Source organism: Schistocerca americana, chromosome 1 (assembly GCF_021461395.2).
Source record: "Schistocerca americana isolate TAMUIC-IGC-003095 chromosome 1, iqSchAmer2.1, whole genome shotgun sequence".
Taxonomy (NCBI): domain Eukaryota; kingdom Metazoa; phylum Arthropoda; class Insecta; order Orthoptera; family Acrididae; genus Schistocerca; species Schistocerca americana.
In genome coordinates this window covers 275,931,689-275,943,776 of record NC_060119.1, presented here as the reverse complement: position 1 = coordinate 275,943,776, position 12,088 = coordinate 275,931,689, and positions in this window count along the sequence as shown.

Sequence of the window (12,088 nt, the reverse complement as noted above, 5' to 3'; positions counted from 1 at the left end):
TGATAATGCCTTACAAACAACCAAAATCGGACGCCTTGCTGCAACTCCTTCAAGTGGCGTTGCTGTCGTAGCTAGCAGTAACGTAGGGTTGATAGTCTCAAACTTTAATCGCATTTTGGTATAACTTTTGGTCATGTGTGGAAGAAATTGCATAGTTTTCTGATAACCTCGTGGCACTGTAATTTGCACGTATTTGGCTGTCGTGAAGTGCGCAGAGGCTTTCAAGTGAGCTTTCCCGCGACGAGCCTCCTTTCCCACAGACACGGAAGCCGGCCGGTGGAGATTTATGTGACATTGATGTGCCACGTGATGCTCACCAGTGGGCGGCCCACGACACAGCGTTCGTTTTGCGCCTGCTCCAGGGACGGCCAGCCCATTGTCAGTTGCCGGGGCCACTCGTCGCTGTTCTGCAACGTGTTAGCGACTAGCAACGAGATTAGCAACACACATTGTCTTATAATGATGAAACTACGAGCCGTGATACATCAGTACGGCACGAATGTGAAAATTGTATCGTGTAATTAACGTTCTAATAGCCCACATTTCTACTAGTACCCCCTCCCCCCATCGTTATCCAATGGCTTTTGGTACTTCTCACAAATTTTCATGAATAATCTGCATAAAGTTCCATTACATGCTATTTTAATGTGTACAGAACTGTGGTACTGGGGAGTTGTGGTAGCGGGGCGCCGCCGTTTTAAAATGTGTGAAGGCCGCAGTATCTTTAGTTATTCTTTCAGGAGTTCTTGATTTATGTGTTTCGCGACCTTTTACCTCGTCCTCGGAAATCGTAAGTAATTTCGCAGCTGACGTTTTGTTAAAGTATGGCAGAAAAGCATTGTAAGTTGGGACTTCACGTTGCCTGTATGGCAGTTTACATGTCTTGACTCATTAGTAAGAAATTTGGCATTCAAAACTTGGGCAGGTTGAAACAGATGTTCAGAATAGTTACTTATTACTTTTATTAGATTTCAAAATGGTTCAAATGGCTCTGAGCACTATGGGACTTAACATCTATGGTCATCAGTCCCCTAGAACTTAGAACTACTTAAACCTAACTAACCTAATGACAGCACACAACACCCAGCCATCATATTAGATTTATAACACCATATGTCGTCATTAATTAATACAGTAATTACTGTGATGCTATTTTTGTTCTAATAAAATGCATGAATGTGCCCGTATATTTTTTCACTACAACGCATTCATTGTTACGTAGTTACGCAGAAGAGGAAAGAAAACACCCATCCATATACAAAGTGGTTCGTCTCAAAACATTCTTGCCATGGTACCAGTTCTCTAATGTCCAATATATAGAACTGGTAGAAAAGGGCCAAAGCTTCAGTGAACGGTGGGGAAGAAGCGTACTTCTGTCATCGTAATGCAGAGTGTGGGCCGTGAAACGGGTTTCGTGGATTCCGTACTGAACGAACGGGACGGGAGGTGGGGGGACCAGAGATGGTATTCCCTCAGTTCTGACGTTATCCGAGCGGCTAATACACTTTCAAATTATGATTAGCACCAGCGACACGCCCAAGTGAGCATAGCGCGATTAGCGCCGTTGATTTTAATTGGATAAGTTCGTTGTTTCCTAAGCGATAGAATGCGATTAAACGAATTGTAATTACGGATTTAAACGTATCACCGCTTTTTATCGAAAGGTCTTCTGCGAACGTCGGCTATGAAATGGAGCTATATTTCTCCTTTTGATCGAAACGTTAGTCCACATGTAATAATTTGTCTCCTCCACAGTCTCACCGTAAGTTGTTCTATAGTTTGATTCTATCGATATGGAATAATGGCGCGTCCTAAGATACGAAACAGCGTTTGTGGTGAGTTATGGAGAAAATAAAGTTGAGAACTTAAATATTACGACGCATTTCGACAGCACTTACGGTAGCTTGTTCACAAACTATAGTAATATCTCGTACCGTTGTTATATTAGTATTCGCATCCGCTGGATGCTTTCTGACACTAAATAGGCCACGCTAATTACGGGGAATTCAGGCTCACAGTGTAATATCAGTTATCGCAATTCTATGCCTATTCTCAAAACAGAACACCAAAATTACATTTGTTTTTTATTTTGCATTATGAATTTTTAAAGTTCTTCTTGAAGAACTGAGAATCGTCTCTGTTTGCAATACACGCTTACACCTACTTTCGTTTTTAGGTCCCAAAATATTTCAGTGCAATAGCGCAATCCTCAGTGATACATCATTTTTTAATGTTCTGAAATTTTGTTCGCAAACAGTTAGCGACACGCGGACTGAAATATTGTGACATCAACGAAACGCCATTTTTACATATTTATTAATTTTATTAGCATTTATAATGTCCTTTGATTTTTTTGTTTTGAAAGGGAAGCGTATCTTATCGAAATAAACAGCTTTAAGGATAAAATCTCGCCTTACATTTTATTTCACCTTTCGTAATAGAAATTTTACGTAATTAAAAACGACGAAGTCTTACTTACTAGTTCTTTGATGACTCTTTCGATAAGAAAGAACTAATTTTTGGACTAATGTACAATCCGTTCGTTTCATGTGTTCTTTGGCTCCCCGTAAAAGAGTAAGTACTACTATAACACTTAAAAACAGCAATGTTTTTATGTTGAATGGCGGCAAAGAAAGTTTTGGTAGTATTTGTGCCTGTTACATTGCTTGTTCTCTTTTCAGTTAGAAATTAGAATACTTAGATAATGAGCACACAATGACGTTGCTGCCACTGTGTTGAAACATATTTGGGACATAAAACAAAAGTAGAAACAGCAGTTGTGAACATTCAATAATATATTTTTATGTCACATGCACGGAATCGACACAAGATGGTCAGTAATGATAAATAAGGTTTTGATTGTGAAACATCGTTCGTTGATCGTTTTCCACAGCTTTTATACATTGTAGAATAACATCATTTAGTACCTTAAGCCGCTGTTCAATTTATTCTTTAGTGTGTGATCGTTTCGGGCAAAATCAATTATCCAGCACAGATGTTCTTTAGCAGCTAGAGGTACATACCTATATACGTCAAAAATTGTCAAAATATGCATATACCTCTGCATGATAGAACATTATTTATGTATATTATGTTTTTGACGTGATATTTTTTGTGTATTTGTGCTGCTAGTAACAATCGTTGCTGGATAATGAACTTCGACTGAAACTGGTCGCACAGTAAATAATAAATTTGACAGCTGCTTACGATGTTACATGGTGTCATTTTTACAATTATTATTGTGATATTCGATATGAACATCACGATGATAAGTGATTCAGCACCACAATTCAGCGTTACAGCCCTACATATTTTTCCGGCACATAAAAACTGTTTCATTTTCGTTTTCAATTTATTTTATTTAGGTGTTTCCACTGCGGGATCTAGAGCGTTAGCGACAGCCGTGAGTTATGCATATAAATAAACATAAACTGACGGATGATAGATTTCAAGAGTTCTGTACGGTAAAGGAACGAACAATAAAATGATTTGAGTACCACATAAACGTAGCCGTTGGTAACATATCCGCAAACAGTCTTCCCGTATCATAGAACCATAGTTATCTCAAAAACCTAATGCCTTGCTTTCGGTTATCTTTGAATCATGTGTCTATCAGAAACAAGGAATATTCCTTGTCTATACAAATAGCAGCATTACAGTGTATAGAGAAAGGTGAGCAATCGTTATAAACGAATGTTTGCTCACGTTTTGTCTCATTTACGACTAATTTCTGACAACCAGTGTATATGAATATGTGTAGAATGAAGAATTATTTTCTACGATCTAAGAAACGGGAAAAGTGTCTTTTGATATCCCATTCGCCACTCCGAAAAGAAGGAACGTAATATCTCATTATTCCACAATAATATTGCGGGCGGCCACCCTAGGTTATTTGCGTGGGAAGTACGTACTTAGAGAAAGCTAGTACCATATGAATTCTAGAGATTTTATAACTCTTTACTAATCTGGAAGGCATAGCAGAAAGTATGTTACATTAGAACCGGTGGAGATTATATACGTCAGACGTCGCTCAGCATCTCGGACAAAACTGTTGATATCACATTCAAAACAAAGGAGAAAGAAATTGCAAGAGCGGTACTGTTTCTGCGTCTTGATGCAGGGTGTAATTCCCAGCCAGAAATACAATCTGAACCAGTAATAGAACGTCAGGGTTGCACACAACATTACAGCAAATTTCTTACGACCGGTAACCTCAGTTGCATTTCCCTGTAACGCACTTCGGTTTCGACGCGGTATATATGGAAAGACAGACACCGATTTCTTAAGAGAACATGTCGTCTTACGTCTACAAAATGCAGTTTTATGCCTCTTGGCTACGTTTCCTTTCTGGTATTCTCCACAACGTTCCTTCTCCGATGACCTCAATGCCGAGGGGGACGTTAAAGTCTAATCTTCCTCCTACCTTTCTTCTGACGCCGCCACTGTTCTTTTAGTGGAATTCAGTTTGAAATTCTCGTAGTTTGTTCTATGAGTTTACATCGTGAGTGATTCCCGTGCCCTGTACGTTTTTAATCGCGCGCGGTTCTTTTGCTACACTGCTGTTTTCCAGGTACTTGGTTTCTCTACCAATCTCCCTGTACTGGCTGCCGTTAATCACGCCGCACGCTTGCTTGTGACACTAACGGCGTGCTGGCAGAGCTGTCCGCATTGACGGTACGGTATTATTGCCATTTACAGATCAGTCGATACCCGCCTGTACACAGTGCAGTGTACATTGCGCGCATTCCCATGTAATGGCTTCGCTGTTCCTGAGCACGATACCAGCCGTGTTTGGAATCGTTTAAAGTCTGGTGTTATGAAGCAACAGTTCAAAATTGGTGCATCGTGTTTAATGGCTGGCAAACAAAACGAATAACTGTGATCACGAGCGATCAGATCAACCTTCGGATGTGACTAACGAACTCGAGTCAAGGACTGAGGGAAAAAGTCAACAGTATAGACGTTTCACTACTGATGGACGAAGACTGTACTTTCGTACAATTTCACGGTCAGGTTTTTTTTCCTATTCAAACTGTTAATGCTCATTTGAGATGTAGAAAAATAAGTGCCAGGTTGATTCCTCGACTTTCGACAGGCGAACAAAAAGGAAAAAAGAACAGTGATTGGGAACTGCACTCATTATTCTCCTTCGGTGCGACAAGGATGGCGAGGGAAGAAAGCCATCTCCACTTTGAAAGCGAGCAACTAACTTTCTGTAAATGGGAATAAAATGTAGAAATCGTCACTGAACGAAGTCGGATGCTGAGAGCCATAACAAACATAAATTATTTGTAGGACTAATTTCTTGACTAATGATTAACGTGAACATCGATCATAATGTTGTCGTTGTGGTCTTCAGTCCGAAGACTGGTTTGATGCAGGTGTCCATACTTCTCTATCCTGTGCAACGCTCTTCATCTCGGAGTGACTACTGCAACCAACATCCTTCTGAACCTGCTTACTGTATGCGTTTCTTGTGTCCCTCTATGGTTTTTACCATCCATGGTTCCCTCCAATACGAAGTTGGTGATCCCTTGATGTCTCAGAATGTGTCCTAGCAACTGATCCCTTCTTCTAGTCAGGTTGTGCCAAAAATTTCTTTTCTCCCAATTCTGTTCAGTCGTAAGTTAGGCGGCCTACCCATCTAAATCTTCAACATTCTTCTGCAGCACCTCATTTCGAAAACTTCTGTTCTCTTCTTGTCTAAACTGTCTATCGTCCATGTTTCAGTTGCATACATAGCTACAACCCATACAAATACTTTCAGAAAAGACTTCCTGACAATTAAATCTATACTCGATGTTAACAAATTTCTCATCTTCATAAAAGCTTTCCTTGCCATTGCCAGTCTACATTTTATATCTTCTCTGCTTCGACCATCATCACTTATTTTGCTACCCAAATAGCAAAACTCATGTACTATTTTAAGTGTCTCATTTCCTAATCTAATTCCCTCATCACCATCTGATGATCTCTTGTGTTACCCAAGGATTTATACTAGGCCTTGTCGTTTATCTATTTGATCCTCTGCTGTCTTCACTATTTCATCTCTTAAAGCTGCCTATTCGTCTTCTTCTATATTACTTCCCCTGTTGTAGTCAACTGTTCCGTAGTGCTTCTCTGAAACTCTCTACAGCCTCTGGTTCTGTCAGTTTATCCAGGCCCCATCTCCTTAAATACCTACCTTTTTGCTGTTTTTTCAGTTTTAATCAGCTGTTCATAACCAGTAAATTGTGGTCAGCGTCCACATATGCCCCTGAACATGACTTACAATCTAAGATCCGGTTCTGTAATACATTTCTTCACTCTCTTCATCATGTGCGGAGCTAGTTGGGGTATAAACGTGCGCTACTTTGGTCTGTGTGGGCTTCGTGTCTACCTTAGCTACAATAATTCGTTCACTGTGCTGTTCATAGCAGCTTATCAGCGTTGCTATTTTTTCATTCGTTTCCACTAACTCCCATTGTATCTCATTTTAACATCTCCATTTCCCTTTTTAAATTGTCTAACCTAACGGCCCAGTTGAGGGATCTGGCATTCCACGCTCCGATCCGTAGAACACCAGTTTTGTTTCTCGTGTGTACAGGGCTGCAGGGATTCATTCCTCATCTGCCGGATACTCAGGCGCCCTATAGCACACCTATTTGACTCGCTTAATCATTCGATCTAAATCCCATACAGAATGTCTCGAACTGGAACGGCGGGTGAAACGCAGCCGTCGACATCCCTTTTACTCTATCGCTTCCTTGCATTTCAGGCTTTTGCAGAATGACGAGATGGCGATTTTCGTTGTTGGCCGTTTCCTGAAAAGCGAAAGTTCCGGTTTCTACAACCAACGTCTCTGTCAAGTTATCCATCGTTGCGGAAAATTTGTCGTATTGTAGGATGAATACTTAGAGAGCGGCTAACACAGTCAACATGGACACAGCTTCATTTTCTCGAGGTTTGGTCAAAACTGTGTGATTACCCCGCGAAAAATATGTTCTAAAAATCAGTACGTGAAAGTTAAACTGACAGAACCAAAGGCATTTTGCACAGAATCAGTCGATCGCTTGGAGGAGTCCATTAATTTTGAGCTCAAAATAGAAGGGGGGGAGTCACTCGCAAAATCTCACAAAATCTTATTAAAAAAGAGGCGGCAGTGGAAATCTCACATCAGTTTTTTTAATTCAGAACCTTTGTTTTTATGTAATTAATCCCGAGCTTAGAGAATATCGAAGTGTTCACCAATCGTTACAGCCTCTCCGAACTGAAATGAACGCTTTACACGTGTCCATACCCAAGATTCCCCTATCTGAAACAAGTGCCTCCGAAGTATTAGATTTCATTTAGGGAACGGTCGAAATCACGCATGTCATTGTGTCATTCGGGGTAATCTGCAATGCATACAAAGCTGTTACCGTGTCCGTCACGAATCTATAACAAAATTTTTAGATTGCGTATGTCAAATGGCTACTGACTAGTCGAAGCACGCATGCGAGCAAGAAGTTAAACGTCTCTGGAAGGAAGCTAAGCTGAAGTTCACTGACGAAAATTCTCTTAGCGCTCATGTTAATCAAGAGATTGAAAAGATGCGGTTCGAAGGAAGGTACAGAAAATGTTGTCTTTTATATACAGAGTAATATACAAGTTCAGTGACATTAGTTTGCATAATATACCGATTAAATTTCAGTTTTTAGAGATCTGTCAAAATACTTTATACAATGCCTATGAAGCTCCTTTTTTTCCATCTGCCCCTGTTCTGTCGATCTGAATACTACTGAAGGTTGGGGTTTTTAAAATGAGGTATTGTTAATGAAGTGCTGAAAACACTGTTTAATTCACTGTACAAATCAGTATGGTTTTATTAAAGTGTTTTAATCAATCCATCATCATCATCATCATTTAAGACTGATTATGCCTTTAAGCATTCAGTCTGGAGCGTAGTCCCCCTTATAAAATTCCTCCATGATCCCCTATTCAGTGCTAACATTGGTGCCTCTTCTGATGTTAAGCCTATTACTTCAAAATCATTCTTAACCGAATCCAGGTACCTTCTCCTTGGTCTACCCCGACTCCTCCTACCCTCTACTGCTGAACCCATGAGTCTCTTGGGTAACCTTGCTTCTCCCATGCGTGTAACATGACCCCACCATCTAAGCCTGTTCGCCCTGACTGCTACATCTATAGAGTTCATTCCCATGTATAAAATAATTTTAAAAATTCATTTTTGCGTGTTTTATCCGACTACAGGGTAAACCTCACATTGGGGAGGGGCGGAGAGTAGGGGGTGGTCCGACCACATCTCATAGAATCCTCTCAAAAGCGGGTGGGGGAAGGGGTCCAAATTTTAAAGAGGAGTCTCACGGAATTAGTGAATGCGCCCTTGCTATCGACGTTTGAATGTTGTAAGCAGTGAGTGTTGGCGTTTGCTTAAGAAGTTGCAGTACTTGGATAGAAGGTGTGAGTGCAGAGGCTTGCATCGAGACGCGGCCGCTCGGGAAGTGCAGTGGCGACGACGACGCCGGCGCGGAGCGGCGTGGCGTGCCTTGCCTTCGCGAGGCGTGTCCTCCTGACGCGGCCATTGTTCCAGCTGCCCGCCGCCCGCTGGCGACAATAGCCGGCAATTGTCTGGCTGGATGTCTGACTGGCTGTGGACCAAGGGCCTAGCGTGCGTGGCTCGCCAGTGCGTTTTGCTGCTTTTGCCGCAGTTAAGTTTTACTGAACACCCAATTTACGTCGCTGCTGTAAACTTAGCACTGCGCCAGTACACTCCTTGTTGAAGTGTATGTGAGCAGGAAATGGGGCAAATGGTTGTTAGATTCTGCTTACGGCGACAATGTACAGGAGGTCGAGCGGTCAGGACTTGTAATTGGGAATCCAGGGCTGCCGTTAAATGACTGAACAGAAAATTAGGTAAAAATAAAAACAATATATTTCAATGTGGAAAGGACGCGCCTACTACTACTACATGATCAGACCCAGTGGACCGTACGCATCTACAAGTTTCCTCCTCCACTGTATTCTGTCCGTTGCTGCTATCCGCCATCCGTTCACATCTATTGACACTTGGTTTAAATCTTCTTGAAGTCCATTCCTCCAACGCTTCTTGGGTCTCCCTGGCGGTCTCTTTCCTGTAGGTGTGAAATCCAGGAGCTTCCTAGGCCATTTGTGATCCTCCATCCGGGCCACATGACCGTCCCACTGCATTCGTTTGGCTTTGACAGTTCCTGCTATGTTGAGCTGCTGGTATAGTTCCTCAAACTGTTGGTTGTATCTGATCCTCCATTCCCCTGTATCTGCACCCAGAACCGGACCGAAGATCTTCCGAAGCACTTTTCTCTCAAAAACAAGGAGCTTATGGAAATCCTGTTTCCGGATATTCCATGTCTCACAGCCATATAGAACAACAGGCTGGATCAGGGTTTTGTACAGTCGAATCTTGAACTGCCTGGAGAGATATTTTGACCGGAGCAGTTACGCTAGGCTGTGGTAAGATCGGTTTCCTGCTTGTATTCTGGCATTGATCTCTGCTTCACATGATGAATTCTCATTGAAAAGTGCCCTTAGGTATTTGAATTCTTGCACTCTCCTGTAGGAATGGTCCTCAACCTGCAGTGATTGTAGATGATCAGCAGTCATGACCACGCGTCATAACGAGGTACTCTGTCTTGGCTTCGTTTATGTTTAGCCCAAATTTGCTGGCAGCCTCCTTTAGTGCTTTGGTCATTTGTTCCAACTCCTCTTCCGACCTAGAGAGTAAACAGATGTCGTCTGCGTAGACTAAGTATGCCAGTCTCTTTCCTTCGATTTCGATCCCTTCGTTCTCTTGGAAGGTCTCGCGTACAATCTTATCAAGGCCAAAGTTGAACAGGATAGGGGACAACCTATCTCTTTGCCTGAGTCCTGTCGCAATTTCAAACTCCTCAGTTACGCGATTTCCCATCTTCACCTTTGCACGTGTTTCGTTCAGGCAGATGTTTATCAGATTGATGAGTTTCTCTGCTATGCCAAAGTCCCTTAAACAGTTGAGCAGGCTCTTGCGATGTATACAATCATAGGCCTTATTAAAATCAACGAATAACATATGCAAACCTTTACCATATTCACCCAGTTTCTCAGTGAGCTGTCGGAGACTGAAGATGTGATCTACTGTTGACCGTCCTGGCCGGAAACCTCCCGGGTACTCCCCAATCACGATTCTGCCACTGTCTGAATTATATTTATGAGGCAGTTGGACAGGATCTTATAGCAGACGTTAAGCAGGGCGATTCCTCGATAGTTGTCACATTTCAGTTTGTCGCCCTTTTATGTATTGGACAAATCAGAGCTGTTTTCAATTCTCCTGGTAGTTCTTCTTTGGTCCATATTGCCTGTATCAGTCGGTGTATTTTTTCTGCAAGTTTCTCTCCTCCTGCCAGGATCATTTCAGCCTGTATTCCATCTTCACCAGGACTCTTATTCTGTTTAAGGTGTCTGATTCTGGTTTTTATCTCATCCAGGGTAGGTGGGGGATAGTCTGCATCGGCTGTAATTGGGCGCGCCCAGGGTCGGAAATTTAGGCCAGTCCAGGACGAACTACTAAACAAGTGGGCAACGGATGGGGAGGCGTTTCATGTTAATTGATATCGGTGGTCGGTCATGGAACACAGAGCCAGAGGCTCTGCATTCTAAAAAGACGTCTATTGTGCTCCGGGTCTGGATCACAAGAGAGCGAAGCAACTGTTTTCTGCTCTGCAGAACGCTCCAGCGTCCACACTCAAGACCTGTATCCCACGCTCGCTATTGGCTAAAACCAATAGCGTGAATTCGCTAGCTGTTTCAGTAGATGGTTGAGGGCAGCTTTAACTGGACAAAACTGCCTCGGTTGCGAAAGCAGGCAACTTGCGTCACGTAGGCACAGCGGAAGTTGCCCTTGGAGAAAATAAACAAACGTTTTTTTAAACAAATTCCCTAAAATATTCCTTCACTGACTGCCACTATGTGACCATAGAATCCGATGCAGGTAGCGCGAGAAACGCGTTGAAATAATTGTGGAAGGAGTCATCTCAGTATCAGGGTTGTTTTTCGTGAAATCAGTCTCACTTTGCTTAAATAACCATTATCTGTGGCTGTAACAAGTTTCTTGTATTGTACAGTCCTCTTGGGAGAGGTTATAAAAATGCTGACTGCAGTTGCATGTTTGTTGGTGAAAAGAGCGTGTAAGGAGAAGTGTACCAACACATGTCTGAATTCTACAGGGCGTAATCGTGGTACGTCGAGACTGTTTTTTTTTTTTTATCCTTCCGTGATACCGCTGCTCGCCTTGGTCGCGATATGGAATCCATGATTTCACGAAAGCCGTATCAACGCCATGCAGGATCTCAATGCTCCCAGGCATCTAGCGTCCAAGAGGACAGGTATATTGTTCGCTCGTCCGTGCATGATAATACAGTCACGTCACGTTCCTTGCTTCAGGAAGTGAACTTGTTTGCAAAAAGATGAATATGCGCACTGACATTGCGACGATATCTGGAGCATCGCGGACTCTCAGCGAGGCAGCAGGGAGGCACGCCGATAGTGGTGAGCCAAGCGACAACACTCGCCACACGAGTGCTATCACGTCATGGTTTCATAAGACTCCAGGTTCACCATATATCACGATGGACATATCCGTACGTGGAGGCTCATTCGAGAAAGAACGTTGTTAAATTGCATCGTGAAATGGGTCCAACACCTGGTGTGGTCGTGTGGGGCCCCTTTGGGGGACAACAGTTATCACAGCTGGTTCACATAACAAGTAATTTGGGCAACAGACACCACATTCCTTACGGGGGCCTGTGTCTCATCGTAGAGATCTCAGAGCAGTTTATATTTCAACAACAAAAAACAAGTCCGCATGTTACCGGTACTGCCCTGGCCTACATCGATATGGAGGATGGCCAACTCTCGCCCTGGCCAACACGTTCTCCATATGTCTGATCCTTTGGAAACACCTCGTCATGCGTCTCAGAGAGGCTGGAATAGTACTACTAATTGGCTGCTAAGATTGATGAACTCTGTGCGGAGTTTCAGGAGTGTGGAACGACATACTCGCATCTGTCGTCCAAGCTCAGTTAGAATCCGTGAC